Source organism: Cavia porcellus, unplaced genomic scaffold (genome assembly GCF_034190915.1).
Source record: "Cavia porcellus strain 051 isolate PalLab524CR breed Dunkin Hartley unplaced genomic scaffold, mCavPor4.1 scaffold_31, whole genome shotgun sequence".
NCBI lineage: Eukaryota > Metazoa > Chordata > Mammalia > Rodentia > Caviidae > Cavia > Cavia porcellus.
Genome location: NW_026947514.1, coordinates 11,304,552 through 11,331,272, shown reverse-complemented (window position 1 = coordinate 11,331,272; position 26,721 = coordinate 11,304,552). Strand labels below are relative to the sequence as shown.

Here is a 26,721-nt window from a genome sequence, read left to right as displayed (position 1 = left end):
CTTTTTGTTAGTGAATAACACTTCTCAGCATAAAATCAATGCCACCATCTAAGTAATTCAATAAGCCCCTCCTCAAGTCATCTCCTCAATCAATAACCACCGAGGCTCTGGCTGCCTCGTGGCCTTTTGTTCCTCAGGAACAACTGGTCATCTCAGAGCCTTCCCTGCTGTACTGCCATTTTGCCTTGTGCTGTTTCTTTGTCTCTCACCATGCACTGTTACACCTCACAGGAGACTGCAGGGTCATTGCAGGGGTCCCTATAGAGAATCCTTTCCCATCCTTGTTGTGACCCAGGAAAGTTTATATTTGTAATCCCACGGAGAAGTTACTGGAATTCTAATGAGTTAATTCTAATCTACCATTTCTGGTGTAGTCCAGGGTGAGAAGAGAGACACTAACACATGAACACATGGGGAGCCAAAGGGTCCAGCCACGATAGTGATTCACTGGTACAAAGGCCTTGACTCAGAGCCATTCCCAGGTTTTATTAATTCTCCATAAGGGGAGGGTTCAGGGATGAATGACAGTGAGAGTGGAAGGAAATATGTGACTGCCATGACTATCGTGAGCGGGGCTAGGTCTGAGCTCACCTCTGCGGTATGCAGAGGTCAAATGCAGAGCGAGCAATCTGTGTAACACAGCTGAGGTAGTTTCTAATAATTTGTGGTTGGTGCTTCAGTTCTGATGTATACTCCTGTTTGTCCTGAGAAGTCACAGCCTCTTTCTTGAGAGTCAGTCCCAGCTGACAGTGTGGAGCGTGGCTTTCCATCTTGCCCAGCTCAACCATGTATTTGGGAAGTCATGGGGTGGGGTAACACTGAGCTGTCACTTTGTTTCAGAGATTACACATCAGCTCTCCAGCTAACCCCATTTACATTGTTTAAAGACAACTGAAGGGACTAAGAAATAGTCTGGCCAGCTCTGTACATATCCATACATGGACATAGGGCCAAGTTTATCCAAAATGGAGAGAGTTGCTCACCTTTTAAGGGTGAGTCATCTCGGTGGTTCCTCACAGGTTCCCAATACTTTGATACATGCATACTTCACTTAATGGTTAAATTGAGTTAAATGCATACATCATCTTGACATTTTTCATGACTGTATGGCAAAAATTGTTGGAGAATACAAATTCACAGTGACTGGTTTTGCATATTTCCCTGTGGCATGAAAGAAAGGATTGGGATTGTGCCACTCATCCGGGATTTTCCACTGACTCTTCTATGCAAGGAATCCTCTACACCTTCTTGAGTCCTCACAGGATTATACTCTGGGTCAAAATGCTTCTATACATAAGATTATCTATGCCCTCAGGGTCGGAGTCTTCAGATGAACTGTAATCCTTTGCTAGCCCCACCTATCACTGTACACAGCTAATAAATAGGGGCTACTTTGGGAGTGGAGAGATCAGATCCAGAGACATTGGTTTTCAGACATTGAAGGAATACTTGTCTCTGTTGTTTATTTTTCTCATGGCATTCTAGAGACAGACAACCAGGACTCTTAGCCTGGTTCTCGATAAAAAATATTCAAAGTCCTTTTTGCCATGTGCATGGTAGCACTATTTATAATGGCCAAGAAATAAAAGCAACTCAGGTGTTCAAAGGTAGAAGCAAGCTTAAGTAAACCACAGTCTTTCCATATAATGGGATATTACTTAGCTTTCTGGAAGAATTCTAACATGAATAGGCCTTGAGTACATGATAATAAGTGAAATAAAGTAGTCTGAAAAGACACATACCGTAGGATTTAATTTATATGATGTACCTACAACAGTCAAATTCATAGAGACGTGAAAGAGAATAAATAAATGGTGTGCCCCAGAGGCCAAAGAATGGGGGAAAAGCATTTTGCTGATTAATGGGTATACAGTTTCAGATTCACAAGGAGAAACTCCAGGAGATCCTTTCCATAACAATGTGAATACATTTAGCAGTACTCAATTGTACACTTAAAAATGGTTATGGTTGTGTCACAGCTTAGCTCTAATATGTCCCCCACAAGTCTCATTTGTGTGAAAGGTGATTGGATCGTCAGTACATTCATCCCCTGATGAGGTCATAGCTGAATGAGCCATTAGGAGGTAGAGCTTGGTTGGAGATAGATCACGGGGAGGGCCATGACCTAGAAAAGCATATCTTGTCACTAGTTCCTCCTCTTCTCTCTGCTTCCTTGCTGCCAAGGTTGAACTTTCCTCTACTACATCATCTCTGCCTTCAATCCAGTCATGCATGTAGTGGGACCATGCACCTAAATAAACTTCTCCTCCTTTAAATTGTGGCCATTGGGTATTTTGTCTCAGTGACAAGAAAGCAGCTAAGACAAAGACAGTACATTTTTTGGTAATGGGTCTTTTTTGCCACTGTAAAAAAAGAGGAGTATGGAATGGGATGTATCAAATTTTAGCTGCGTTTCCTTCTGTAAAGTTCAAATCAGACCTATCTCCTTCAGCCCCCAACCTGCCTGCAGACAGAGACACTGCTCTCAGTGGGAACTCATCTCAGTACTGAAGTTGTCATCAGCAAGCACATGCAGGAGATGAGATAGGACAAGGAGTTTTGCAGATCCTGAGGACATCTGGAGACACCCCAAAATTTATACCAGACACTAAAAGGACTTTACCCAATACAGTGCAAGACTGCCAGAAAACTTTGACCACAAATGTTTATTAAAATCTTTTGTCTTATGGCCCCTGCCTTCCTTCCATCCCTGTAAAGAGGACACACTTCTCTTTGTTCACTGCAGATGGTCTTATCGCTCTCTGCCTGCCTGCACCCATGCACAATAAATTCCATGTCATGTGCTTTTCAAAGCCTGGTGGTCTCTGCTGGTCTCCCAACCCCCATATGTCATATGTGCTGGTGAGACCTGGGAAGGGAGTCAAGCTCTCTCTGGAAAGCTTTGAGCTCTTGAGTCCCCCCCCCCCAACCAATCTATCACTCCTTCTTTCTTCTTTCCCTTAAGGCTATCTCCAAAGCAATCTGAAGCCAAGGCATCTGCTGGTTCCTGCTATTCTGACTGCTTCAGATCACTATGAGGAAGGGAAGGATGATTATCAGATACAAAGGAAATTTAGCCTGATCTGTAGAAATTTAGAATTTCAAAAGTGTATCTAAAGATTCCTTAGTTAATTTGAGTGCAATAAATGTTGGTTTTCATTACAAAAATACTAGAGTCTTTGATGACCAATTTGATTGGCTTTAGAGGTGCTAAGGAGAAAGTAAAGCACACTTCTAGACCAGTCCTGTGGGCCTGACCTTGGAGACGATATCTGGTCACTGACCCTTCTTCTGTGGCTCTTCCCCTGTCTCTCAGCTTCTTGGATGCTGTGAGGTGAGCGGTTTTCCCTGTTACCCTTTGTACCATGATGTATCTGCTTTGCAGCCAGCTGGCCACGGAGTAAGACTCCTGAGACCATGAGCCAAACTGTACCCCTGGTCCTTTAAATTGGAGGTGTTAGGGGTTTTGTCCCAGCAATGAAAAACTGCTTATCAGAAATCCCATGCCATAAATTAAAAAATATAAAGACTACACTTTCCCGGCTACTGCTTGGAGATTCAGTGTGCTCCTTCCTAAAGACAAGAAGTAAGAATATGGGGAGAATGAGGAAGGCGTACACCTGGGCAGAGATGCCCTGCACTCCCACTAGGGCCTGGAAGGCCCAGCCCCATTCTGTACAGCCTCCTGCTGTCTGTAGGGGACACTCACTAGCTTCAGGCATTCAGAGTTCCTTCCTCCTTCCTTTTTCCTCCCGCTCCTTTCCTCTTTGAAACAAGACCTTTGGAGGCTGCTCATATAGCTTAGCGGCACTGCCTGGCAAGCCCAACGTCCTGATTTTAATTCCTGGTATCAAAAGAAAAAAGATAAAAACCTCTTTCCGGTACTGGATTCCTGCCCTGAACCCTGTACCTTCCAGCCGCAAAGGTGAGACCAGATAGTTTTAAACCAATCACCACTCCCACCCCTGGGGTCAAAGCACTGGTTTACAGTGCATCAGTGGGTCCATTTAAAATACCATCAATGTTTAGGTGAGTTTAATGGTGGAAGAAATTGGTGTGCAGAAATGCTCTTGGGTGGCGACCAGAATGAGGAAGGCAACCTTCTCTAGAGCCTGGGAGTTGGCAGTTGAGATGAGACTGATAACCTCAGAGAACAGAGAAAGGACCAACAAACAAATCCTTGGCGTCAGTGTTGAGCTGTTGAACCAAACCTTGCCTAAAGCATACTTCTGTGGTTTGGATGGGGAGTGCCCTCAATTCCATAAATAAAGAGTTGGTCCCTGAGCAGCAGTCCTGGGAAGCGCTGTGGACCTTTAAGCTGTGTGGCCTAGGGAGAAGTCCTTAGGTCCTTGAGGCTCCTGATTCTAAGACTTTCCAAGCAATGAGGTCCAACCCTCCCATCCAAAAAGCGCAGCAAACTGAAGCTCAAGGAACAGCCACAACCCTATCAAGATCACCACTAAGTGAAAGGACAGATGTCACAGACATCCTGTGCCCCCTCCTCCTGGCGTCTTCCTGCTAAGGGAAGGTGAGGAGCGGGCCACTGCATTCCTGGAGGAGCAGGACAGGGCTGGAGTCCAGCTGGTGAACATGGCGAGGGAGTGGATGGGCTCCTGGGACACCCTGGGAGGCTTCCCTGCCCCTTCCTGAGGTACTCCTGCTTCAGTTCCCCTTGTGTAAGATAAACAGGCTGAAATAACAGCAGTCTTTACACTTCCTCTTTTTGATACACGGAAACGAAACTCGTGACCTGCTATATGTTGGGTACGAGTTCCTGTTCTCTAAAATTGAAGAATGCATTTTAGGAATGACAGAGGTTAAGAGCAGAAATATGTATTGAGACACAGAAAGCTTCTGTCTGAGGGACAGAAGGGGTCCTGGGTGGGTTGCCAAAGATTCTGTCTTCTTTAAGGACTTTTATAGAGTAAAATCATAGGATGAGATGGGTTCAAAGTGGCAAAAACTGAGAATTTTAAAGGCAGAGGACCGCGAGGTAGGACAAAACTATGGTTAACCAGTAAGATTAATTGCTTGGGTAAATTTGATTAAATTGGGGACAAATGCGGAAATGAGCAAAGCAAGTAGGCATTCTTACAGGAGATGGTGACTCCGGCTTCCTCAGGGTGATAGATCCCCATTCCGAATATCAATCCTTAGGATGTGTGTGTATTTGTTTGGTTTCTTGTCTTGAGGCCTGGCCCACGGCATGAGGTGTCTGTCTCCCCCACAGTTGCAGCATAGCTGGGCTCCTGCACTGGCTCCTTCAAGGACCTAGCCCTGTGTGACTGCCTATAATATCTCTAAGTAACTCAGCTGCTTATAACACTAGCACAGGTCCCAGCTGCTGCGTGCCCAGCTAGAAAACGTTAACACTGCTATGAGTGTACCTATCTGCCGCCAGCCTCCTGCTGTGTTCCCTGCTACTGCCTTCCCTTAGTAGGGCCCATTTTCTAAGGTGGCCTCATGTCTCCTCTGTGCGTCCAGAGAGACCAGGTTTACTAAGAACTCAGAGGTAGACGGAGACTAGTTCAGCTGGAGCACTCCAGACAAGGAAGCGCGTCTCCTTACAAAGGCTTCATGCTACCCTTTTAGCTTTAAAACCAATGTAGTTGGTACAACTTTCTCAGAAACAGAAGTATATTATTTTTATTTGCAGTGGAATAGCTTAAACTTTTTTGTTCTCTCCAGAAAGCCTAAACTCGACATTAAGTCTACAGTTTAAAAATTCAGCGCTCCCTCCCTGCGCTCCTGATATCAATATCCATCTCTGAGCCTGGAGTGGGTATCAGTAGAAGCCATTCAGTGCTCTTTGGGGCCTCTGACCATTTGTATGCTAAAACCAGGCAAATTTTCAGGTCCTGCCCTGAGCACCTTCCTCATCTCTACCAACTGCCTGTCCTTCCATTCATTCAAGTTTGAATCTCCTGTGTGCCATCTGCCACAGAATTTCCCAGAAAGCAGTGTCACTTTGGGCCTTCTTTACCAGATTTTAACCTGTCTAAGTCAAGGAACAAGTTTCCCTCATTTTGCCTCCCTCAGAGCCCAACATATTTAAATAAAGGCACCAAGAATTTCGGAAAAAGATGTCCGGGTCAAAAATGCGCCTCTGTGCATCAAAAGATGTGGTCATCAGAGTGAAAATGCGAATTACAATATGGAAAAATATATTTATACATCATATGTGTGAAGAACTCCTGCAACTGAAGAACAATGAAAACAAAAGGATTTTTAAAATGAGCAATGTTCCATACTGACTTTCATAATGAAAAAAAAAAAAGCACTGTACTCAAATAGAATAAGTATTTCTCAAAGATTTACAAATAGCCAAAAGGCATTTGAAAGGGTGCCTACCATCATTAATCATTAGGGAAATGCAAATCAAAACCACCGCAAACCTGTTAGTATGGTTGCTATCCAAGACACTGAAAATGACAAGCATGGAGAAATTGGAAGCTGATGCACTGTTGGTGGAAATATGACGCAGCTGCTATGGGAAACGATATGGCAGTTCCTCAAAAAATTAAAAGTAGAATTACTACATGATCCAGAAATTCTACTTCTGGGCATATATGCAAAACCATCAGCAGCACTGAAAGCATCTTGAAGAGAAGTTTATGCACGCATGTGCACGAGGTGGAAGCCACTTGACTGTTAGGGTTTGTACTCAAGCCTCCAGGGGCCATAAGTGAGACCTGTGGAAAGGGACTGGATCTTGAGGGCATTCCAGCTGACTTGTGTTAGGTAGCCCGGCACTGCTCGTTTGACCAGCTCTTTTCCCTTTAGTTTCTTCCTGAGTCGACCTCTCCATCTCCCTCTGTCTGGTCCTTTCCAGGATGTTTTATTCTGGCATCTGAGTTGTTTCTCTCAGGGACGCTCTATTTTGCTGCTTACTGATCCACCATCTTTAGCTCTGCCCCTCTGACTTGTGTTGGCAAGTGGGGCCTGTCTGAAGAGCTTTCTACAGTCTGACTCTTGTCTTCATTTCTTCATCCTCCACTGTCCTCACCCTGGTGATTTCAAGAGCTTCACTGGATGAGTCAAGGGAGGCAGTTCTGACCCATGCTATCACATAGATGGACTTTGAGGATTTCATATGAAGTTAAGTAAAGCAGTCACAAACAGATAGATACTGTGTGATTCCTCTTCCATGAGGCACTTAGAGTAGGCAAGTTCATAGAGGTGGGATGCAGAATGGTGGCTGCCAAAGCTGGAAAAAGATGGAGCCAGCCGCTGTTGTGTAATGGGTGAAGAGTTCTGGATTTGCAAGACAAAACAAGCTCTGGAAAGAATGATGTGATGGTTGCATAACATAGTGTGTGGACTTAGCACCCATGAACTGTACATTTTGTAACTGCTAATACGGTAAGGTTTTTTATGGTTACATTATTTTTAAAAAGTAGAGGATCATACCCTCTGCTGTGTTCTCTCTGCTGGTCCCACTTCGGAGGTGGGAAGTGTGTCTACACAGTTGTGCGGGGGAAGAGGAGGATATTGATTGCTATTACGGACTACGCCCTGGACAATAGAAGGGGCACTTGGAGAAGTGAAACTGACCAGGCCATGGGGCTGGTCCTACAGGTTGGGCCAATAGTGGACCCTGACTGGAACAAAGCAAGTCCCAGCCTGTGCCACTGAAAGCCAGAAGCCAGCAGACCTCTGTGAAGCCGGTGTGAAGGATGTTGTGCCACCCAATGAGCTAGGTCCTGATGCTGGGAGACACTAGGCACTAGCGTGGCCTCTGCATTTAGAAATGAACAAACCAAGGCCCCAAGACCAGAGTGGCAGCCTTGTATCTCCCATCTCATACCCTGTTTCTGATTGTAGGTGACACAGAGACTCCATTCCAACATATCCCAAGGTCAAGACCATTGCTTGTCCTTTTAAAACCCACTTTTTGGGACTGGGGCCCTGGTTCAGTAATATGGTTGCAAGAAAAATTGAATCCAAGTAGCCAGGAGCTCAAGAGATGAAAGAAAATTTTACATATGCTAGTGGACTCCAGAGGAGTAATCTCCAAAGTCTGAAGTACAGATCACAAAGAGCTTGTCTTATTTATAGGGTGGTAAACAGAAGTTACAAAGAGATAAGCTTTCAGCTGAAGGTTATGGTAATAGGTATCCTGTAGTGAGCATAGCTGTACATAGTAAAGGGGTGGTTAGCACAGTCACAGAAGTTTCAGTTGGATGACAAGTCATGATTTAACTGAGTTCAGTGGCAGAGAACAGCACGACCGCCACCTTGTGCCACAACATGGCTGCAGTTGGGTCAGGATTTCTGCTTCAGCAGAGCCCTTGCGTAGTTTGAGTGAGGCTCTGGGTTTGATTCCCAGCACACAAAAGCAAAAACAAATAAACAAAAAATACTTCGTGAACATGTAAGGAACTCATAGTCCTCTAATTCACAAAACCTGAAGAGTATTTCTTATGAATTCCATTTTGTATGGAGATCATTCTTTCCTCTGACCCAAATTTATAGTACTTTATGTATAGTATTCTATAATAAAGCGTTCTATATTTGCTGACAAATGGCACAGAGCCCTAATCCTATATCTGCATTAAATCCTATATCTGCATTAAATAAAAAGTATAGGGGACGGGGAGATAGCTCAATAACATAAGTGTTTGCCTGGCAAGCACAATTCCTAGTACAAAAAAAAAGTATTTGAAGTCCTTGTTCTAGAGAAAGCTCCTACACTGGACCTCAGTAGACCAAACTAATAAATTTTTTTCAAACTAAATTTAAAGTGGAGTGATTCACAAGTAAGTTCCAGGTTACCAAAATGAAACAGTTTTTATCTGACCTTCCGAGAAACCAATAGATTTGACATTCAGTTTCTCAATTAAGCCAGTTCTGGTCAACATGATGATAAAGTTCTCTGTCCTTTAATATTTACCTCAAAAAAGTAACCTGAAATTAACTATTTACTTCTCTATTGCTTTGTTTCCTTGGTTTCACCTTACAAGGAAAGTAACTTTTTTTTTTTTCAGATTTTTTTTTCCAGTACTGGGGACTAAACTCACAACCATGCACTTGTAAGGCAGGCACTTATGCCTGCCGAGCTAAATCCTCAGCCCTAGGAAAGTAACTTTTAAATGAACAATACACTTTTTGTTCTCTGTTTCTGCTTCTTTCTTTAGCCCTTTTCTGATTAGAAAACCAAAGCTCAGCTCACTAGAACACTTACTCTATTTTATGGAATAAAGTGTTGTTTGATTCTAAAATTGCAAATAAAGCCAATTAAGATCTTTCAATTAAATTCCTACAACTCTGTTTTGACTTAGTTATTTTTTTGTTACTGAGACAAAGTATCAGACAAAATTTTCTCCAAAATAAAAGGAAGAAGGGTTTATTTAGCTCACAGTTTGTGGAGATTTTAGTCCAGAATCAGCACAGTAGCACATGGTAGAGGGGCAACTGTTCATCGTGGTAGAAAACAGTGTCAGTAACCAGCCAGAGAGAGAGAGAGACAGACAGACAGACAGACAGACAGAGACAGAGAGACAGAGATAGAGACAGAGAGCTCTTTCTGTCTCACATTCTTCGTAGGCTACCGACAAAAGGGTGGGTGCAGCACTCATACCCCTAATCCCATTATTGGACCATGAATCAATCACAAACTCTAAATTCAGTCACCTCCAAAAAGTCTGCCCCCCAAGACCACGTGAAAATTTGGAGGAACGTCCAGACACAAAGCATAACATTTTTGCCCTTGTACACACATACCCTCCCCCCACCCTGGAGTCATGGAAGCTGAATACATGTGCAGGGCTGTGGCATGGCCCGGGGCAAGATAGGCCACAGCTCAGGTCACCTGGAGACTTTCTGGATAGTTTTCCTTAATTAGCATCATCTGTTGCTCTGAGGGGGTCCTTGAACCCCTCCCAAGATCCTGCTCAGGTTTCCTGCTTTTTCCATGTAATTCTTTCCTTGTTTTGAATAAATATGGACCACCCAGGGATAATCAGTTGGCTAGCTATAAGAGTTATGAACTCTGCAGAGGATTTTAATCCTCCTGGAGCCCTAAAGACGCTGCTTGCCTCATTCCTTTGGGCTTCACTGTGCACACATTTAGGGGACTGAGGATCGAGGCACAGGCCCCAACACCTTCCAAAGGCTCATGTACATTACTTTACACAAACAGCATTTAGTTCATCTCTAAGAGTTGCCAAAGTCCTAACTTCTCAGCATTGCTGAGAAGTCTTAAGTCCCAAGTCTCCTCTGAGATTTAAGGCACACTCCTAAGTCTGTGCCTCTGTACAAATGACAAGGCAAACATTTCTAACACTCAATGGCATAAAACAAACATTTTCATTTCAAAGGTTACAAACAGGGATATAAAGCAACGTGACCAGAGCAAGTCCAATATCTAGTATAGCAAACATTAAGTCCTGTAGCTCCATGTGCAACATACAGGACAATCTGTGGCAAGATGTGAACGTCACAGGATTTGAGTGGCTCTGCTCCTATGGCATTTCCAGTGGTCGGAGCTTCCGTGGCTTTTTAAAAAAAATTTTTTATTTTTAGCTCACTCTACTTTCACCTTGCAACTTTTCTCAAATGATCCATGTTTCTGGCTTTCCCAAACCTTTGGGGGCTCCACTGTACCTTTGGCTTCACATTCACAGTTTCACATACTGCCCTCTCAGCAGCGCAGAGGCTCCCAGGCCTTCTCAAATCTGATTGGAAGTCTTTCTGACCCCACACTCTTTCAATTTGCATGAACCTAAACCCAGCACGATGTGGATAATGCCAGAGTCTACTGCCAGCTGCAGCAGTAGCCAGGCTTCCTTCTCTCTTGGTTGGTGGGGCTGAGTGCCTGAACCACTGAGCACTCTGAATCCAATTCTAAGGAAAAAATTCTCTGTGCTGCTGCCTTTCTAGAACATGATACATTGGGACCCCCTTTTTAAAAAAATTTTTTTGGAAGCAAAGGCTTTTACTTTTGCAATTTTGAGGCCCTAAAAGGTGCAGTCCTGCTGCTTCTTGTGATGGAGCCCTTAACCATAGTCTCAGGCAAAGTCTCTGGACATAAGCAAAATGCAGACAAATTTTCTGCAAAGACATAATACATATCATCTGTTGCCCAACAGCCAACGCATTCCTTCCCAGCTGAAACCTCCTGGGCCTGCTCTTTATCACCAAGATTTCTATCAGTCTTCGGGTCTTCTGAATTCTGAACAATCTTCTGTACAGTGCAGCCTAAAGTATTTCACTTGTACTTTTTCAGTCAGTATCTCTGAATCAGTTTTACATTCTTTCTACAAGTCAGACCCAAAAGTTCTAGAACCACATGGTCAGGTATATTCAAAGCAACAACATCACTCTCAGTATTAAATCCTGTCCTAGTTACTGTTATGGTTGATATATTGTATCAACTTGAGAAGTTTAGAAGTTTAAGCTATTCAGCAGGGAGCCAGGATTCTTACTAAGGGCATAGACATTTTTTTTTTTTTGTCTTTTTTGAGACAGGGTCTCACTATGCAGTTCAAGCTGGCCTTCAGCTCACTTTGTAGCCCAGGCTGGTGTCACCTCCGCATCGATCCTCCCACCTCAGACTCCTGAGTGCTGGGATTACAGGTGTGAGCCACCACGCCCAGCTCAGGGCATGGAGATTTTGTGATTACCATGCCACTCTGCCTTCGCATCAGCTGATTTTGAATTGAAACCTCCATAAACTGTGAGCTAAACAAACCTTTCCTTCCTTAATTTTGAGTGCTGGATATTTTGTTGAAGTACTAGACATCCAAAGTTAAGGAAGGAAGAGTTTATTTAGCTCAGTTTGTAGCGGTTTTAGTCCATAATTGGCTGGCTCCAAGGCAGGATGACACATAGCAGAAGGGCAACTGTCTATGGCAGCAAAAGATAGCAAAAATAGCAAAAGCAACGAGAGAGAGAGAGACAGAGAGACAGAGAGAGAGAGAGAGAGAGAGAGAGAGAGAGAGAGAGAGAGAGAGAAACTGTTTCTGTCCTTTCTATTTTATACAGGCTACCTGCCTTAAGTGGTATATCACTCACACCCTTAATCCCATCATCAGACCATGAACCATTGAACCATTCACAAAGCCTAGATTTAGTCACCCCTGAAAAGTCCATCCTCCATGACCACATGAAGCTTTGGTGTAGTAACCATGATCTTGTCAGTCACAAGGCAGCTAATTTTAGGGATAATCACCTAGGCTTGGAGGCAGTGATGGGCGAGGTGCTCAACCTTTACTGAATTTTCTACCCACAAGGTGTTCCCACCCACCATTTTTGAACATTCACAGTGTGACCTCAAGCAGTATGCTCAGGGAGGTGCCTGCAGTGATGAGAGTCTTTCCTATATGAGTTCGTATGAGTTTCTCCAATAAAAGTCCCTTGCTTTCTTTGGGGGAGGAACTGCTTTAAGGATTAATTCTAGTGTACTCCTTACTTGCTGGAAGTAACAAACCTTTGTTCAATCTTTCATCTCCTATTGGTTGTGCTTACCAATTTTGCATATACCAAGTGGCAAACTCACTGCACTTTGTTAAGCTCTACCAGTGGCCTGGGTTAGTATCACTGTAAATGTGACCTTAGATAAATTTAGCCTTGATGTACCTTAGTTTAGTGACACATACAGACTTAATAAATATGCCAATGTTACATTTAACTGTTTCTGCCCCCTTTCTCTTACTGGAATAAATCTTGATGACACAGTTGGAACCAGAGTGGGACAGGGAAGGGAAAGAAGGCCAGGATAAGAAAATAAATGACTGGGCTCAGTAAACTATTACCCTTTGTAGAATGACAGTTTTCAGTAGGTCAGTCATGAGATGCTGATAAAAGCATAACATCAAAATGTTTGCATGACATGAGAAATTATTTTTAAGGAGGATGCTAAATAAGCTTTTTAGCTTCACTGGCTCTTAGTCAATTTAGTCAACCTAAAATCACTAACTTTGGCAGTCACACCATTGGGTGATATACAACTGATTTCCCACTAGCTTTGCTCTAAATTATATCTCTGAGATATGGATTGTGATAACAATGCCTGGATTACTTTCCAGGGATATAAAGGCCTTTTTTTGCTGAAAACACTAATCTTTGAACTTACAGAAATCTGGTAGGTGTCTAAAATGGGATAAAATCTTGTCATCTCTATTTGCATATTATGTCTGTCCCATTTGCTATCTGAAGCTTTGGGTCACATTCTCCTCAGCTCTGCATACACATGTTGATCATTTTCAAATGTTTGGTCCAAAACTGTTATAAAGGACTAACTTGGCCCACTGGAACTGGTATTTTTGCTTTTTCTTTCTGTCTCCTCTCTTTTTTAACCTTAATCCTTTTGCTTCTTCAGAAGCCACCAAAACTTCAGCACCCAAAATCCTTTGGCCCTATCATAGGATCCAGACCCACTAGGCTGGGATGTTTTGCACAGGATGACAGCACCAGCTACTCCAAAATCCCACACCCTCTTGGAAAATTGATCATGACGACCCCAAAATAAACATCTTTGAAAACATTCCCTACCCAATGGTAATTATTGGAATTTAGCCCATGTCAACAAAACAATAAAAACCAGCTGCTCTCTTTGTCCTGGGAGCAGCTGCTCAGTCACTCTCTTGCCCAATTAAACTGTTGACTCTTTTAGCTGAAGCCCCAATTTGACAGAAGTCCTCCTCCCCTTAGTAACTCTTTGCCTGTGCCAGAGTGCATGTGCTTGCAATATTTGGCCCAGTCTCATTTCTACTGTTTGCTACGTCAAGAGAGCCCACTGTCTGGTATCGTATCTTTGGTGATCCTGGAGGAACAGGACTCCTGGACACTGACCCCATGTAAGCAACTATGCAGCCGCCCGAGATTTCTTTTCCCCGGAAATTCAGTGCAGCAGGTGAATTCCAACTTCCTTTGACCTGTTTTATTTTCCCATCTCACAGGCAATGCTCCTCCAATTCCTGCTTTTCCTTTCTCTCTTTCCCTCTACCTCTTTTTGTTTTCAAAGACAAAAGGGCACAAACTCTAGATGCCCTGCATTTCATCTTCTCTTTTGTGAGTCACTGGGGAATTCCCCTAGTAATGCAGAATCAAGTGGCCCTTGGTCAGTGACCGATGCTGCCCTTGAGAGCTGGTGGTTTTCAGACATTAACTGTGCAGAAGTCAGAGGTCTTTCTTCCCTTCCACTCTAGTAAAAGTCCCAAACAGGGCAGGCCTTCCAGGAAAACATCCAGTTTTGAAGGAGAATGAATCTCTTAAGAGGATCCAGGTGGAAAAGTGTTCAGGCACACCCTTCCCCTCAACTGGCTGCAACAAAAGTTTAAAATTTCTGTTTTGGTTTTCTGTACCATGTTTCCATTGTGATTTATACTGTTTCCTGGCATATTGCAAAAGGTCTTCCTCCTTCTCTTTGGTTCACAATTCCTGTTGACAAGCCTGACCTCATTTTCTCTGCCTATTGCTGTTTCCCCTGGGGAAGAGAGTTTTGACTTCCTTGTCCAAGGATGTGATGCATTTCCTTGGAATCTGGCCACACTCTGCTCTTGGCATCGTCCTCCACACAGTATAGAACATACACTCTGTAATTTTAGTCTCTCTTATCTATCGTCTCCTCTTCCTCCTTTTGAAACTCCTTGTTTGTCGTTCTTCTGACCCCAACTGATGCATTCTAGCAACTTGTGAGATTTCTTCCAGGTTAGAAAATTTGAATGGATTCCCTGGGTGGGGCCCATCACAGGCTGCCCTTACCCTGTTGTGTCAGGTCCTTGATCGAGTATATGGGAGGAGTACATTATAATATTCATCTGGATGCTTGCTCTTGGGTTTTATACTCCTCCTGAGTACCATTCATTGTGGGACATCAAATACACAGAGGTCTTAGATATGAGAAAACTAGAAGAACCCAGTTTTTTTTGGCTGTCTTCACCCAGCTTCCTTTAGATGACAGTATAGAAAGTTTAGGAGCTGCCAGACACAACCCCTGGGATCCAATTAATGTGCCTTCTGTCACATGGAGAGTCACACAGGAATGCCCTTGACATCGACATCCCCATCTGGGATGACTAACCTGACACCCACCCAAAAAAGGCTCCACTGGGAAATGGTTCTGTGATGGAATAAAAATAATGGGTCCAAGTGGCCAGGTGGCTGCAGGAATCCAAATGAGTATCAGTCTGGGAAGCCTACAGTCACCCACCACGGGGTAGATCATTAGCGAGCCCCCCCCCAATTTCCTGTGAACAGTTTTAAAACAGCACTCAAACTGCAATTACAGGACCAACCAATATAGTTTTGTTTGTTTGTTTTGCGTTTTGCTGTCAATGTTTTTGTTCTCTTCTGCTGCTTTCTCAAGGTTACTTGCAAATGTGTTCTTCAACCAATCCTAATTAGAACGAAAACATGTTAATTCTTAGACCAAAGAAAACAGGATGGAAGGGAGATTTTAAAATTTATTCTGCAATAGAGTTTACATAAGACTAACAGCAGAAAAGAACCTTAGAGTTTGGCTGTGTAGACAAACGGCCTTAACTTGTTTCATTTTGTCATAACTTAGATTCAATTCTCTTATTTAGAAATCAGTAAGTGTGCTTAGATTATTCTTATTATTGAAATTTCACATAAAGCTATATAAATTTAGTTGATGCCTGTTTCAGGTACAGCAATTTAACTTTTAATGTTATTCCTTGATAAAATCAAATGTGAATGTATTGATATGAAATCCAGTTCTATTTCTCTGTCTAAAACAAGGTTTTCTTAAAACATTGATCTGCCCTTGGTAAAATTTGCAAGAACTAGCAAAGATTTCATGTTTTATCGAGATCATTTTTATGTTTCCTGCTATCTCCATTAGACTTTGATTACTTAGAAAAATTGAGACTTGGGGCTGGGGATTTAGCTCAGCGGCATAAGCACCTGCCTTGCAAGCAGGCAGTTGTGAGTTCGATCCCAGGTACTGATAAAAAAGAAAAATTGAGTCTTAAGCAATTGAAGTTTTAAAATCATCTATTTGCTGTTGTTTTTGCTTTTTTTTTTTAATTTTTATTTATTTTTTTTTTAAGAGGAAAAAGAGAAAAACACAAAACAAACCAAAGCGGCGTAAGGGTACACGCAATACAGAACTACAAAACAAAACAAAACAAAACAAAAAAACATAACAGTAAGAAATCACCTGCTAGTAGATTACACGCTATCTTCTTGAAAATAATTCCTCAAATCACAGTATCAAAGAACACAAGGTGGACATTCAAACAGGGAGACTGCAAACAGCTGTGTTCAATGTTCCAAAAACATTGATAAAGTCAGCTATTTAACACCCCCAAACACACTTGCTGTTATATCCGTTAGAGCTCTTTTTCTTTTTTTTTTTTCCCTCTCTTTTTTACAACAAAATTTACACATCTTGGATTTTATTACTCCTTAGTGCTTATTACTTTCTTTGGGGGGGGAAGAATACAGTCAAATATGGCAAAACAAAGCTGTCAGTCAATACCAAGGATAGACATAGCACATGGTGTAGAACAGAGTACAAGTTTATCAACCATGGTTATCAACGTTGTCCCTTGTTTCCTTAAAAAGAATTGTCTATCTTATTAGATATTATAAAGTTGGACAAAACAGTAGAGAACAAGACCAATAAAACTTAGGCATTGTAAACATTACAGGACTTCCAAAGAAGACAATAGTCAAACCAGAATGGGTATCTTAGTGAATCTTATTGTCTTCAAAGTAGTTGCCTATTTCTTCAAACTTGATACTATCATATAGAATGGAACAGAGTCTAATCAGTCAAAACAAGATCGTGGGAGTACTACAGGACTTCAAAACAAGTTAATAGGAAATCGAAAAGAGTTACTATTTATATATCCTAATTTTTTTGAATTTTTTCTTTAATTAAGACAAACATAAGAAATGACTAAATAATTTTTTTTTGAAACAATAAGGGGGAGATTGAGATAAAACAGGACATAACAATATAACAATAGAGGTCACAGCATGACTGTTTCAACAACCTAGTACTTCACCACCTTATAACCTGACTTAATAGTAGTTACCATAGTGTCTTTTTCCTTGAAATATTTGGATAAAACTTCATATACTCTAGCTTCAAATATTTTCATATCAAGAAGCCCAGAATAAAGCCTTTCTAATTAATGAGTGAAAACTTTATAAGGCTTCAAGGCCACCTAATGGGGAATCATGATTACCACATATTTTTATATATTTGAATCATTATTTACATTAGGGAAACTATTCGGTATTCACACATGCGAGATTGATTTATTTCACTAATGAGTATGGTCTCAAGCTGCGCCCATTTATTGATAAATATCTCAATGTGATCCTTCTTTATAGCTGAATAATACTCCATTGTATAGAAATACTACAACTTTTTTATCCATTCCTCAGTTGATGGGCACTTGGGTTGTTTCCAAGATCTGGCGATTACAAATTGTGCTGCTATAAACATAGGTGCACATATTTTGGTACCGAGAAACTCATGACCTTGTGCTCGCCAGGCAGGCGCTTTCCCACTGAGCTAAATCCCCAGCCTGAAAGGGTTTTGGCCCAGGCTGGATACTGTAGCCGGTAAAGCCAGGAAGCTCCTATCTCCCCCACCCTTAGGAATTGCCTCTGGCGCCAAACTAAGACCAATGGGCTACCTGTGCATCCCTAATGCCCCTTTGAGTTCCACCCCAAGCCGAGGCTACTTATGTGCCTCACTCCTCGTGTTCCATGGAGAGATGGCCGGCCCTGGGGTGGAGATGCCATGCCCCAGGGGGTCGGGGTTGTCTCTCCCCGCATTCCCAAAATAAAGGTTATTTATATTTTATACTTCTTTTCAGCCGCCCGCCAGTCCTCCTCCCACAATTCTATCAGATGGTTCCCTGACCAGGAACAGCAGGAGAGAGACTCCTGGGGCTGGTTCCCAGTTTTGAGTCCCCTGCTGTTCAGGACCGACTGGACTGCATCCTGCATTAATTCCCCACTTCTACACTCAGGAACTGTAAGTTTGGCTGCTGGTTTGCAAACAACATCCACCAATTTACCACAGGTGAGCAACTACTCGGAGACAGCCACTGGGCCAGGCTCAGGTGGATTTTCTCCCACTTTGTGTGGGTTCGTGACACTTTCATGTCTTTTAGACAGCCCAAACCAAGGACTTTTTGGGCAAGCCAGTGTCCACTCTGGACTGCCCACACTGAGAGGCCCTCATGTTTTTCCAGAGCTTTTTAAGTTCTCATGGGCAGACAGCCCAAACTAGGGGCTTTCTGGGCAAGCCTGTGTCCATTCTTGGACCGCCCACACTGAGAGACCCTCACATTTAAAGCTTTTTAAGTTCTCACGGCAGAGTGGTTACTCGGCCCACACAAAGTCCACTCATAATATTGGTGACGGACAATTAGGAGTTTGGAGCCATATAGCCAACCCATCGGTCTGGGGTGCAGTGTGACGACTCTAATCCTGACAGACCACGGTCCGTTGTCTCACCTCATTGTAGCCCCATGGGCTAGACCCCACACTAGATTTTATCTCGGGGACCACTTCCTGTCCCCCGCCACAGAAACCATACCTATCTATGGCTTATCACACTGCCGACAAGCTTACAAAACTCTCTATCTTTGTTTTGGGAATGTGCCCCTTTCCTGCCAGCATCCTCCAGGATCCCTCCCCTTCCCCGCACTTAAAGAGATAACAGCCTTTCGGAGTTTTCTCAGTGCCTCCTTTCCTCTGGGCTCCCCTCCTGCCTCACAGCGTCCCTTTGTTTCCCATGTGCGCCAACCCATCCCCCACTGCTGAGATTAAAAATGAGACCAAACAAGGTTGAGATACATATAAGATTTTAAACAGCTTTTTGGCTCTCACACCGTGCTCCAATTCTGTACAGTATCTCGACTCTCATACAGCGCTTCAGGTCCACGTGGGGTTGGCGTTTCTGTGCACCCCACAAACAGTTTTAGCTCCATGTGACAACTCAGCTCCACATCCAACCTATTCCCCACTGCGCCGGCCCATTGGTGCCACCCCATTCCACCATTGTTGCCACCCCATTCCGCCGTTGAGAGATACTCGCAGGACTGTTTTTTTTCAAACAGCTTTTGGCTCTTGCATGCCGCAGTCCCCAGCTCCACACAGCGTGTTTCGGATCTCACGAGGCCAGGTCCCGTGCCCTGGTCCGCACCACGGGTTCAGCTTTTGGCGCCGCGCCCTGGGCCACACGCCCTGCAGGCGGCTCCTGAGGGTGACTGTTCGCCAGCTGCTGGCCACGCGCCTCTGGGAGCAGATTGACACTTGGCTACAAGCTGTGACGCGTCTCCCAGCCCCACCACCGACGCTGCTGCCACGACTGCTGCCATGGCCACTACTGCCAACCCTGCCTCCGCCGCCACCACTGCCGCCACCCTGCTGCCACCGCCCCCCCCGCCACCATGAGCCCGCCTGCCATTGTGGCTGCCACCAACCCCCCCTCCCGCTGTCGCAGCTAAGATGCGTTATTTCCCTGCGCCATCCCAGTGCCATCTTTGCTGTTTCCGGGTGCGATCTCAGCCCGCCCCTACATGCTGTGTCCCAGCACTCACCCTGCCCACTCTGCATGTTCCATCTCAGCCCGCCCCTGCACACTGTGTCATGACACTCACCCCGCTCACTCTTCATGTTCTACCTACGTGCTACATGCCAGATAATCTCCGCCCTGCCCCAAGCGCAACTATGCTCTCTCTACAGGCGCGCTCTGTCTGTCTCAGAGTTCCAAACTGCCTTAGACACTGCGCGTTTCCTAGACAGGCTCCTCCCAAATACAAGTGCTTCTTTCAACACAGACGCATACAACATCTCGCGGCTCCGCTCAAACAGTTTCTTTTTTACAATTCAGCCACTCAAGAGAGGCTATTTTTATTACAATTTTCGAACCATTTATTCAAGGTTAGTGGCCACCTGATAATTTTACCAGCCTTGTTTATCAGTTAAAGCCTACACTAATCTGTTTTAACCACTAAAATTAAGAGATATTTATCAATTCCTTTTGGCTGTGGACCACCAGTAATGTTCTCTGTTAAATTTATTGCTTCTACTATACTGTGTTGTCACCAATCTCCTGTTTAACAACTAAGGTTATAAATTCCTTTTTTGCTGGAAACCACTAGTTCTGTTCCAAGACAAGGGTTTTGTTAAAAATTCTAATGTTGTCCACCACCAGTAATGTTCTCTGTTAAATTTATTGCTTCTACTATACTGTGTTGTTGCCAATCTCCAACAACTAAGGTTATAATAACTTGAGAGTATATACTAAGTTATAATAACTTGAAGATATATTTGTCTTGGTTAAGACTTGTGGGTATATAAAAAGTTATATGAGGCTCAAAAAGATATAATTTTTAAAAGCTTAAAAAGCTGGTAACTTGAGAGTATATACTAAGTTAATACATTTATTCATAAGATTGGTAAACCTTTACTGCAAAATGTTTCCATTAAAGCCTTTTTAGACAGACTAAAACCTTTTTGTTAATTCCACGTGGCACCTTATAAAAAAAAAAGCGATATGCCATCCAGATAAAGCCTGCTGTCTGATATTATACTCCTACATACTTACTTAATTCTACAGATACCTTTTACTGTAGTCCAGATCTCAACCAACAAGGCAAAACTTGACCTTCAAGCTCCACAGAGATCTTAATATGGTTTTTCATATTTTAACACTTATAACACTTGCAGTTCTGAGACAGACAACCTACACAAGGTAGAGCTACCTGCCCCCCCCCTCCAATGCAGCAGAAGACATCAGGCAAAAAAGTGCCTCATCCTGGCGTTCTTTGAGACCTTACTCCAGGGCTGCTGGGCTGTCCTAGCCACCAGAGAGTGGGTGGCCCATCCTAACTTCTAGCCCTCACAAGACACTGCCAGATTCATCGCCAACAAAAATTGCTGCTGAAGACTAAGAGGGGCTAAGGGCCAACAACAACCTGCTTTGTGGGTGTCCGTCTCAGAGTCCAAGTCACATTAAAATTCTCAAGGTAAGACATTCTCTTTATTTGTGGACATAGAGGCCATATATACAGAGTTCTTATTGAGTTTTCAGGCTACTATAATAAATCCTCAATCTCTGATGGGGTATTAAAGATCAACCTATGCCATTTACAAACAGGGCCTGTTTTGTACAGGTCCCAGTCCTAAATCTTAAAATGCTTTTATTCCCTTTTATACAGGCTGACAGATACATTTTGTCTTCTCACTTTGTTTATACTTTTTAGTTCTGTCTAGTAAAAGATGTTACGGAGGAAAAGGTTTTCAGCCCTGACTCTTTATGAATAAGGAGGATAAAGATTCTCAGTACAAGGGTACAGTTGTAACCTTAGTAAAGACACAGTTATAGAGTAGTGTATTTATACACATATTATAGCAAGTTAAAAATCAAGCAGTGGGCTTGGCCTATCCTCCTGCTGCCTGTCACATAAGCATCCTGCTAAATTCAACTAACCCTGACTGTCTGAGTCCAGCTGCTTTTCTTCTGATAATGTGCTGGGAAAATTTGACTATTCCCAGCTTGTTTCTCTTAGTTAAAAGAATATGTAACTCCTTGGTTGGGAGTGGCCCATTCAAGGGCACTTTATCTTTACTTGCTCAGCGTAGGGGTTTTGCAAGCAAAGGGAAAACAAAGGGACATACACACTAAGGGTCAGCAAAATGGCTGCTGTCTGACCAGCATAACCAAGCAGCTTTTATTGAGATTAAGAGCAAAGAAACTCATTGTGCATATTTAGATTATATAACTTTTTTGCTTCTTGTCCTTATAGGACCTCATGTTTTTACCTTACAGAGGGGAAATGTTTCAAGGCCAGCACTTTCTACCAAAATACTGTCAACAGGATGTGTCTGGCACAATGTGGAGTCAGTGTGGCCTCTCCACAACTCAGCTCGATCTCCTTGCCTCCAGGATGTGACTTACTTCATGTAACCAATCATGTAATAACCTGCCATCTGCTTTGTACATTCTGCTCGCAAACTGTCTGTAAACTGAACTCAAAGCTGACTCGTTGCTGGTGATGTGGACTCTGTTATAGTCCCCAGCCCACTGGCGTTAAGCTCAATAAAGTTGCCTTCTAGATTTCTTGGTGCAGAGTCTTCAATCTGGTTTGATACTAGTTTTTCTGCAACATCAGGAGGGAATGAGACAGGTAGGGGCCATCGTGGTATAACAGGAATAATAAAATAAACCTGTGGGCATTATAAACTGCTACCCATCAAAGGATGGCAGGCTTCAGCAGATCAGTCATGAGATGCTGACAAAACCATAAAAGCAAAATGTTTAAACAAGATGAGAAATCATTAATAAGGGGGAACTGAAATAAGCCCTCTAGTTTTTTGGCTCTCAGCCTAAAATCATTCATTTTGGAGGTCACACTGTTGGGAAATATGCTATTTATTTCCTGCTAGCTTTGCTGTATGGAAACACAGTCCTCTGGGTATGACAACAGTTGCTTGGGTTGCTTTCCAGAGACCTGATTGCCACTTTTGCTGAGAACACTGAGCTTTCATCTGAACTTACAGAAATCTGGTAGGTGACTGAAATGGGTTAAAAATCTTAACATCATGCTGGGCATGGTGGCTTATGCCTGTCATCCCAGCAACTCGGGAGGCTGAGGTAGGGGGATCATTGCGGGTGCCAGACCAGCCTAGGCTACAAAGTGAGCTTGAGACTAGGCTGAACTGCATAGTGAGACCCTGTCTCAAAAAGACCAAAACAAAAAAACCCAAACAACAACAACAACAAAAAATACCCTTGACATCTCTGTCTTCATACTGTGTATATCCCTTTGCTGTCTGAACCTCTGGTCAGATTCTCCTCAGTTGTGCATATACACACATTGGTCATTTTCAAATGTTTTGTCCAAAGCTGCTGTACACGGTTAACTGGGCATGTTGCCATTGGAGCTGCTATATGACCCCCTCCACTCTTGCCCCTACCCTTGCACTTCTTTAGAAGCCATAGAAACTCAAGCACCTGAGGTCCCTCAGCCCTATCATAGGACCAAGGCTGTGATGTTTTGCATGGGATAGTGGCACCAACTACTTTTAAATTCTATGCACAGCCTCTAGGATGAGTTGACTGTGACTGATACCGTGACTGTGAGGTGGTGATTGGTGGTCCAAATCCATCACAAAAATAAACACCTCTGAAACTATGCCCCGGACCAATGGCTTTAGTCCATATAAGCAAATCATTAAAAACCAGTTGCTCTCTTTATTCGGGAAGCAGTTTGGTCATTCTTGACCAACTGCTGACTCCCTTCGGTTGGAGCTCTTAGCTAAAGGGCCTTACCCCAAACCTTTACTGTACCAGAGTGTGTGTGCTTGCAATATTTGTATCACCTTTGGCTCAAAAGATCTTATTGTTTGGGATAAATGCTACCGTTCTTTCCATACACAGATTGTTTCCCTAGCTACCCTAGCAATAGGAAATTTCAAGAAACCCGTGTATCTGTCTCCAAGCGAGGGATGTCTTTAAGGCCATGACACTGGAATCAATGCTGCCTCCTGGGGGTCAAGGGTAACTCTGCAACCCGGCTGTGAAAAATCACAGGATGCCTGAAAATTTAAGCAATACTTGTTGAAAACTTTAGGATATTTAAAGATAAAGATTGTTGGGCGGAGGATCAGGCACTAAAACTGTTGACCTCATTTCTTTGTCTTGAACAAGGGCCAAACTCGATATCTGAAGCTATCTTAAGCAGAAGGCCTCTTCCACCCTAATTTGGCCATTTCTTTCATTTCCTGCCTTCCTGTTTCCCAACTGAACAATGAGACCCTCTTTCATTGTTCTTCTTTCTATTTTTTCATTTAAAACATGTTTACAGAGCTCTTGATCAGTGACTCAAGACAAAAGGACAACTCTCTGTTTCATGATGACACTGATGATGGGATCTTTTGATCCAGAGATGATAGAAAGGAGACTGGGAGAAATAAACAAGATTGGGACATTGCAAGCACACACACTTCTGCACAGACAAAATTTTGGGGAAGGGGTTTTGGTCAAACTGAAGCTTCAGTTGAAGGCTTGGGCATTCAAGTGAATGCCCAAACAGCTCCTCCCAGAATAAGGGGAGCAAGCAGGGCTTTACTGATTTGTTGACATGGACTAAATTCTGGTAATTCTCATTATTCAGGGAAATTTCAGGGTTCAGAGATGTTTATTTTTGTGATGGACTTGCGCCAGCAGGTAGTCATAGTCAATTCATCTAGAGGCCTTGGAATTTTGGAGCAGCTGGCACCATCATCCGCCTAAAACCTCGGAGACTTATAGGTCTGAGTCCTATGATAGGACTGAAGGACTTTGGGTGTCTGGGTTTTTATGGCTTCTGAAGGACACAAACAGTGGGGGCAGGAAATGAGACAAGAGAAAGAAAAGACACATAGCTGCTTCAATGGGCAATACAGAGTTAATCCTATATAATCTTGGACCAAACATTAGAAAATGATCAGCCTCCATGCAGAGCTGAGTAGAATTTGACCCAAGTGTCCACCCAGCAATAAGAACAGACAATAAGAAGACAGATTTTATTCCATTTTACACATCTATCACATTTCTATAATTTCATTGTTTTCAGTGAAAAAAACAGTATAATAACAGTTTTCAGTGAGAAAACACTATAATCTCAGTGTTTTCACCAGAAGTGGCCCTCGGGTTCCTGGAAAGGAACCCAGGCAACTGTTAGTGTTACACACAAAACAGAGGTATTATCCTACAGCAAAGCCCATGGGAACCAATTGTACATTATCCAGCAGTGTGATGGCCAAAAGTAGTGATTATAAGCCAATTGATAGCAGATATTAGAGATTTATTTAGGTTGTCAATGATGTCTCATCTCATGCAAACATTCTGCTTTGGTAGTTTTATCAAGGTTTTAGGATTAGTCTTCTGAAACTTTCCATACTACAAGGGGTAATAGTTCATCACGTTCAGGGGTTTATATTGTCATCTTAGCCTTCTGTCCCCTCACTGTTCCACCAGGGTGGCCCCTCACTGTCTCAGCATCAAGCTGCATGTGTCGTTAAAAGTATTATGAACAAAGTTAAGAAACAAGTGGGAAAAAGAAAACAAGTATTTTTGTACTATTAGTATCCTCAAAGTAAAGAGAATTCTTATGAAATGATTTTTAAAGAGTTGTGTTAAAAAATGAACTCCCACGGGTCGGGGATTTAGGTCAGTGGCATAAGCGCCTGCCTTGTAAGCATGCAGTCATTAGTTCAATCCCTGGTACGAAACATAAAAAAACAAACAAAAACTCCCAGGAGAGACAGTTCTCTGAGAAAGAAATATACATACTAATAAATGTTCAAAAAGACATTCGATGTCTCAAGTAGTAAAAAAGAATGGCGGTGATAGTGAAGATAACAGCAATCACTCAACTAAATTAAGCAGAATGGGTTTTAACAGAGGGAATCAACTGACTAGGAGAGTGTTCCAGCTCCGGGGAAGGAGGGTCTCAGCTGAGATTATAGAAATGTCCTCTGCCTCTAGGATAACACTGTAGAACTGGATCACTTGAGGATGCCACAGTCAAGAAGCTGGGACGTGGGAAAAGTACTGCCCCATCTGTTGACTCTGGGGCCAAGCTACCTAAGGTATTGTCCATCTGTGTTTGTAAATGGATGCCTTGATAGCTGCATCTTGCCTAGTAAAGTAAGAACTGGATCTTACAGTTCTGCTTCTGCTGCAGGAAACCAGGACCTTCCTGATATGTGTGGCAGCACAAGCACATTCCCCACATGCCTTCCACCCTCCCATTCTTGCACAAAACACTCAGGTGAGCACATTCAGGTCACTTGCAGAATATGTGGTCTTTAGGTTTTTATGATGGCTGTTCATGGCAGGGGATGGAATGATGCCGACTATATCTTTATTATCCATTCATTACTTTATCTTATTATTTTAAAAGTCAAATATCTGAAAGGATCTAGTGTCTGCATAAAAGTAGAAAAGGGACTCTTCTTCATTCCGTACTTGGTAGGTTATGCTCTGGTATGTACTTTTCTGGTCAGTCATTTGTCAGTACACATCAGAAGCCCATTTGACACAGAAATTTTGTTTCTTAACAACCATTGTAATGAAGGAATCGAGAGACTGCACAAAAATATCTGCACATGAATGATTTCTGTGGTGTCACTGGGAACAGTAAAGGCTTGCGAAACTTGTGGAGGCATTTGGATGAAATGTGTTTTCCCCAACTATTTGGTTTTTGATATGTACATCAAAAGCACAGGTATGTTTGGTAGCTATAGTGTGATAAGGAACTTTAAGATCACCCTGGGCTCACCTGGAACCATAGTCATCTCCTTACATTACTGCATTTAATAACTCTTTAAGGATTACCATTGTTCTGACTTTATAGATCAAGAAACAGATGCAGGAAGAGTGTATAATTTTCCAAAATCATGCAATGAATATTACTGAACTCACATTTCGGTCCAGGTACTCTGATTTCAGACTCACAACTTGCCCTGGGAGGCCTCCCTGGCTAGCTTTGTTACATTTCTATGGGGTAGTTTTATGAGCACAAATGTGCCAGTTGCTCCAACAATTTTGGGCCCATATCCACTCTTACGTATTTTTTTTTCTCTTCTGTACGTTTTGAGGGAAGTTTCCCTAAAAAGCCAGGATTTTGCACATGCTACTTGCACTCTACCTCTGAGTTCCATCCCAGCCCTTCTTCTATATTTTTTGGAAATAGGCCTTCACATTTGTAAGTACACCTGAATGCTGCTGCATGG

At 42.9% G+C, this 26,721-nt stretch overlaps 1 long non-coding RNA gene across 1 annotated transcript in view; it reads left to right on the top strand.

The window, feature by feature from the left end:
* LOC134474242 (uncharacterized) overlaps positions 1-22,057 on the top strand; it is a 39,455-nt gene extending 17,398 nt beyond the window's left edge. Inside the window, exons 2-4 of the long non-coding RNA XR_010044967.1 lie at positions 17,802-18,010; positions 20,668-20,966; positions 21,770-22,057. This is a non-coding gene — a long non-coding RNA (uncharacterized LOC134474242). The remainder of the gene's footprint in view (positions 1-17,801; positions 18,011-20,667; positions 20,967-21,769) is intronic.
* Positions 22,058-26,721: the final 4,664 nt, after the last annotated feature.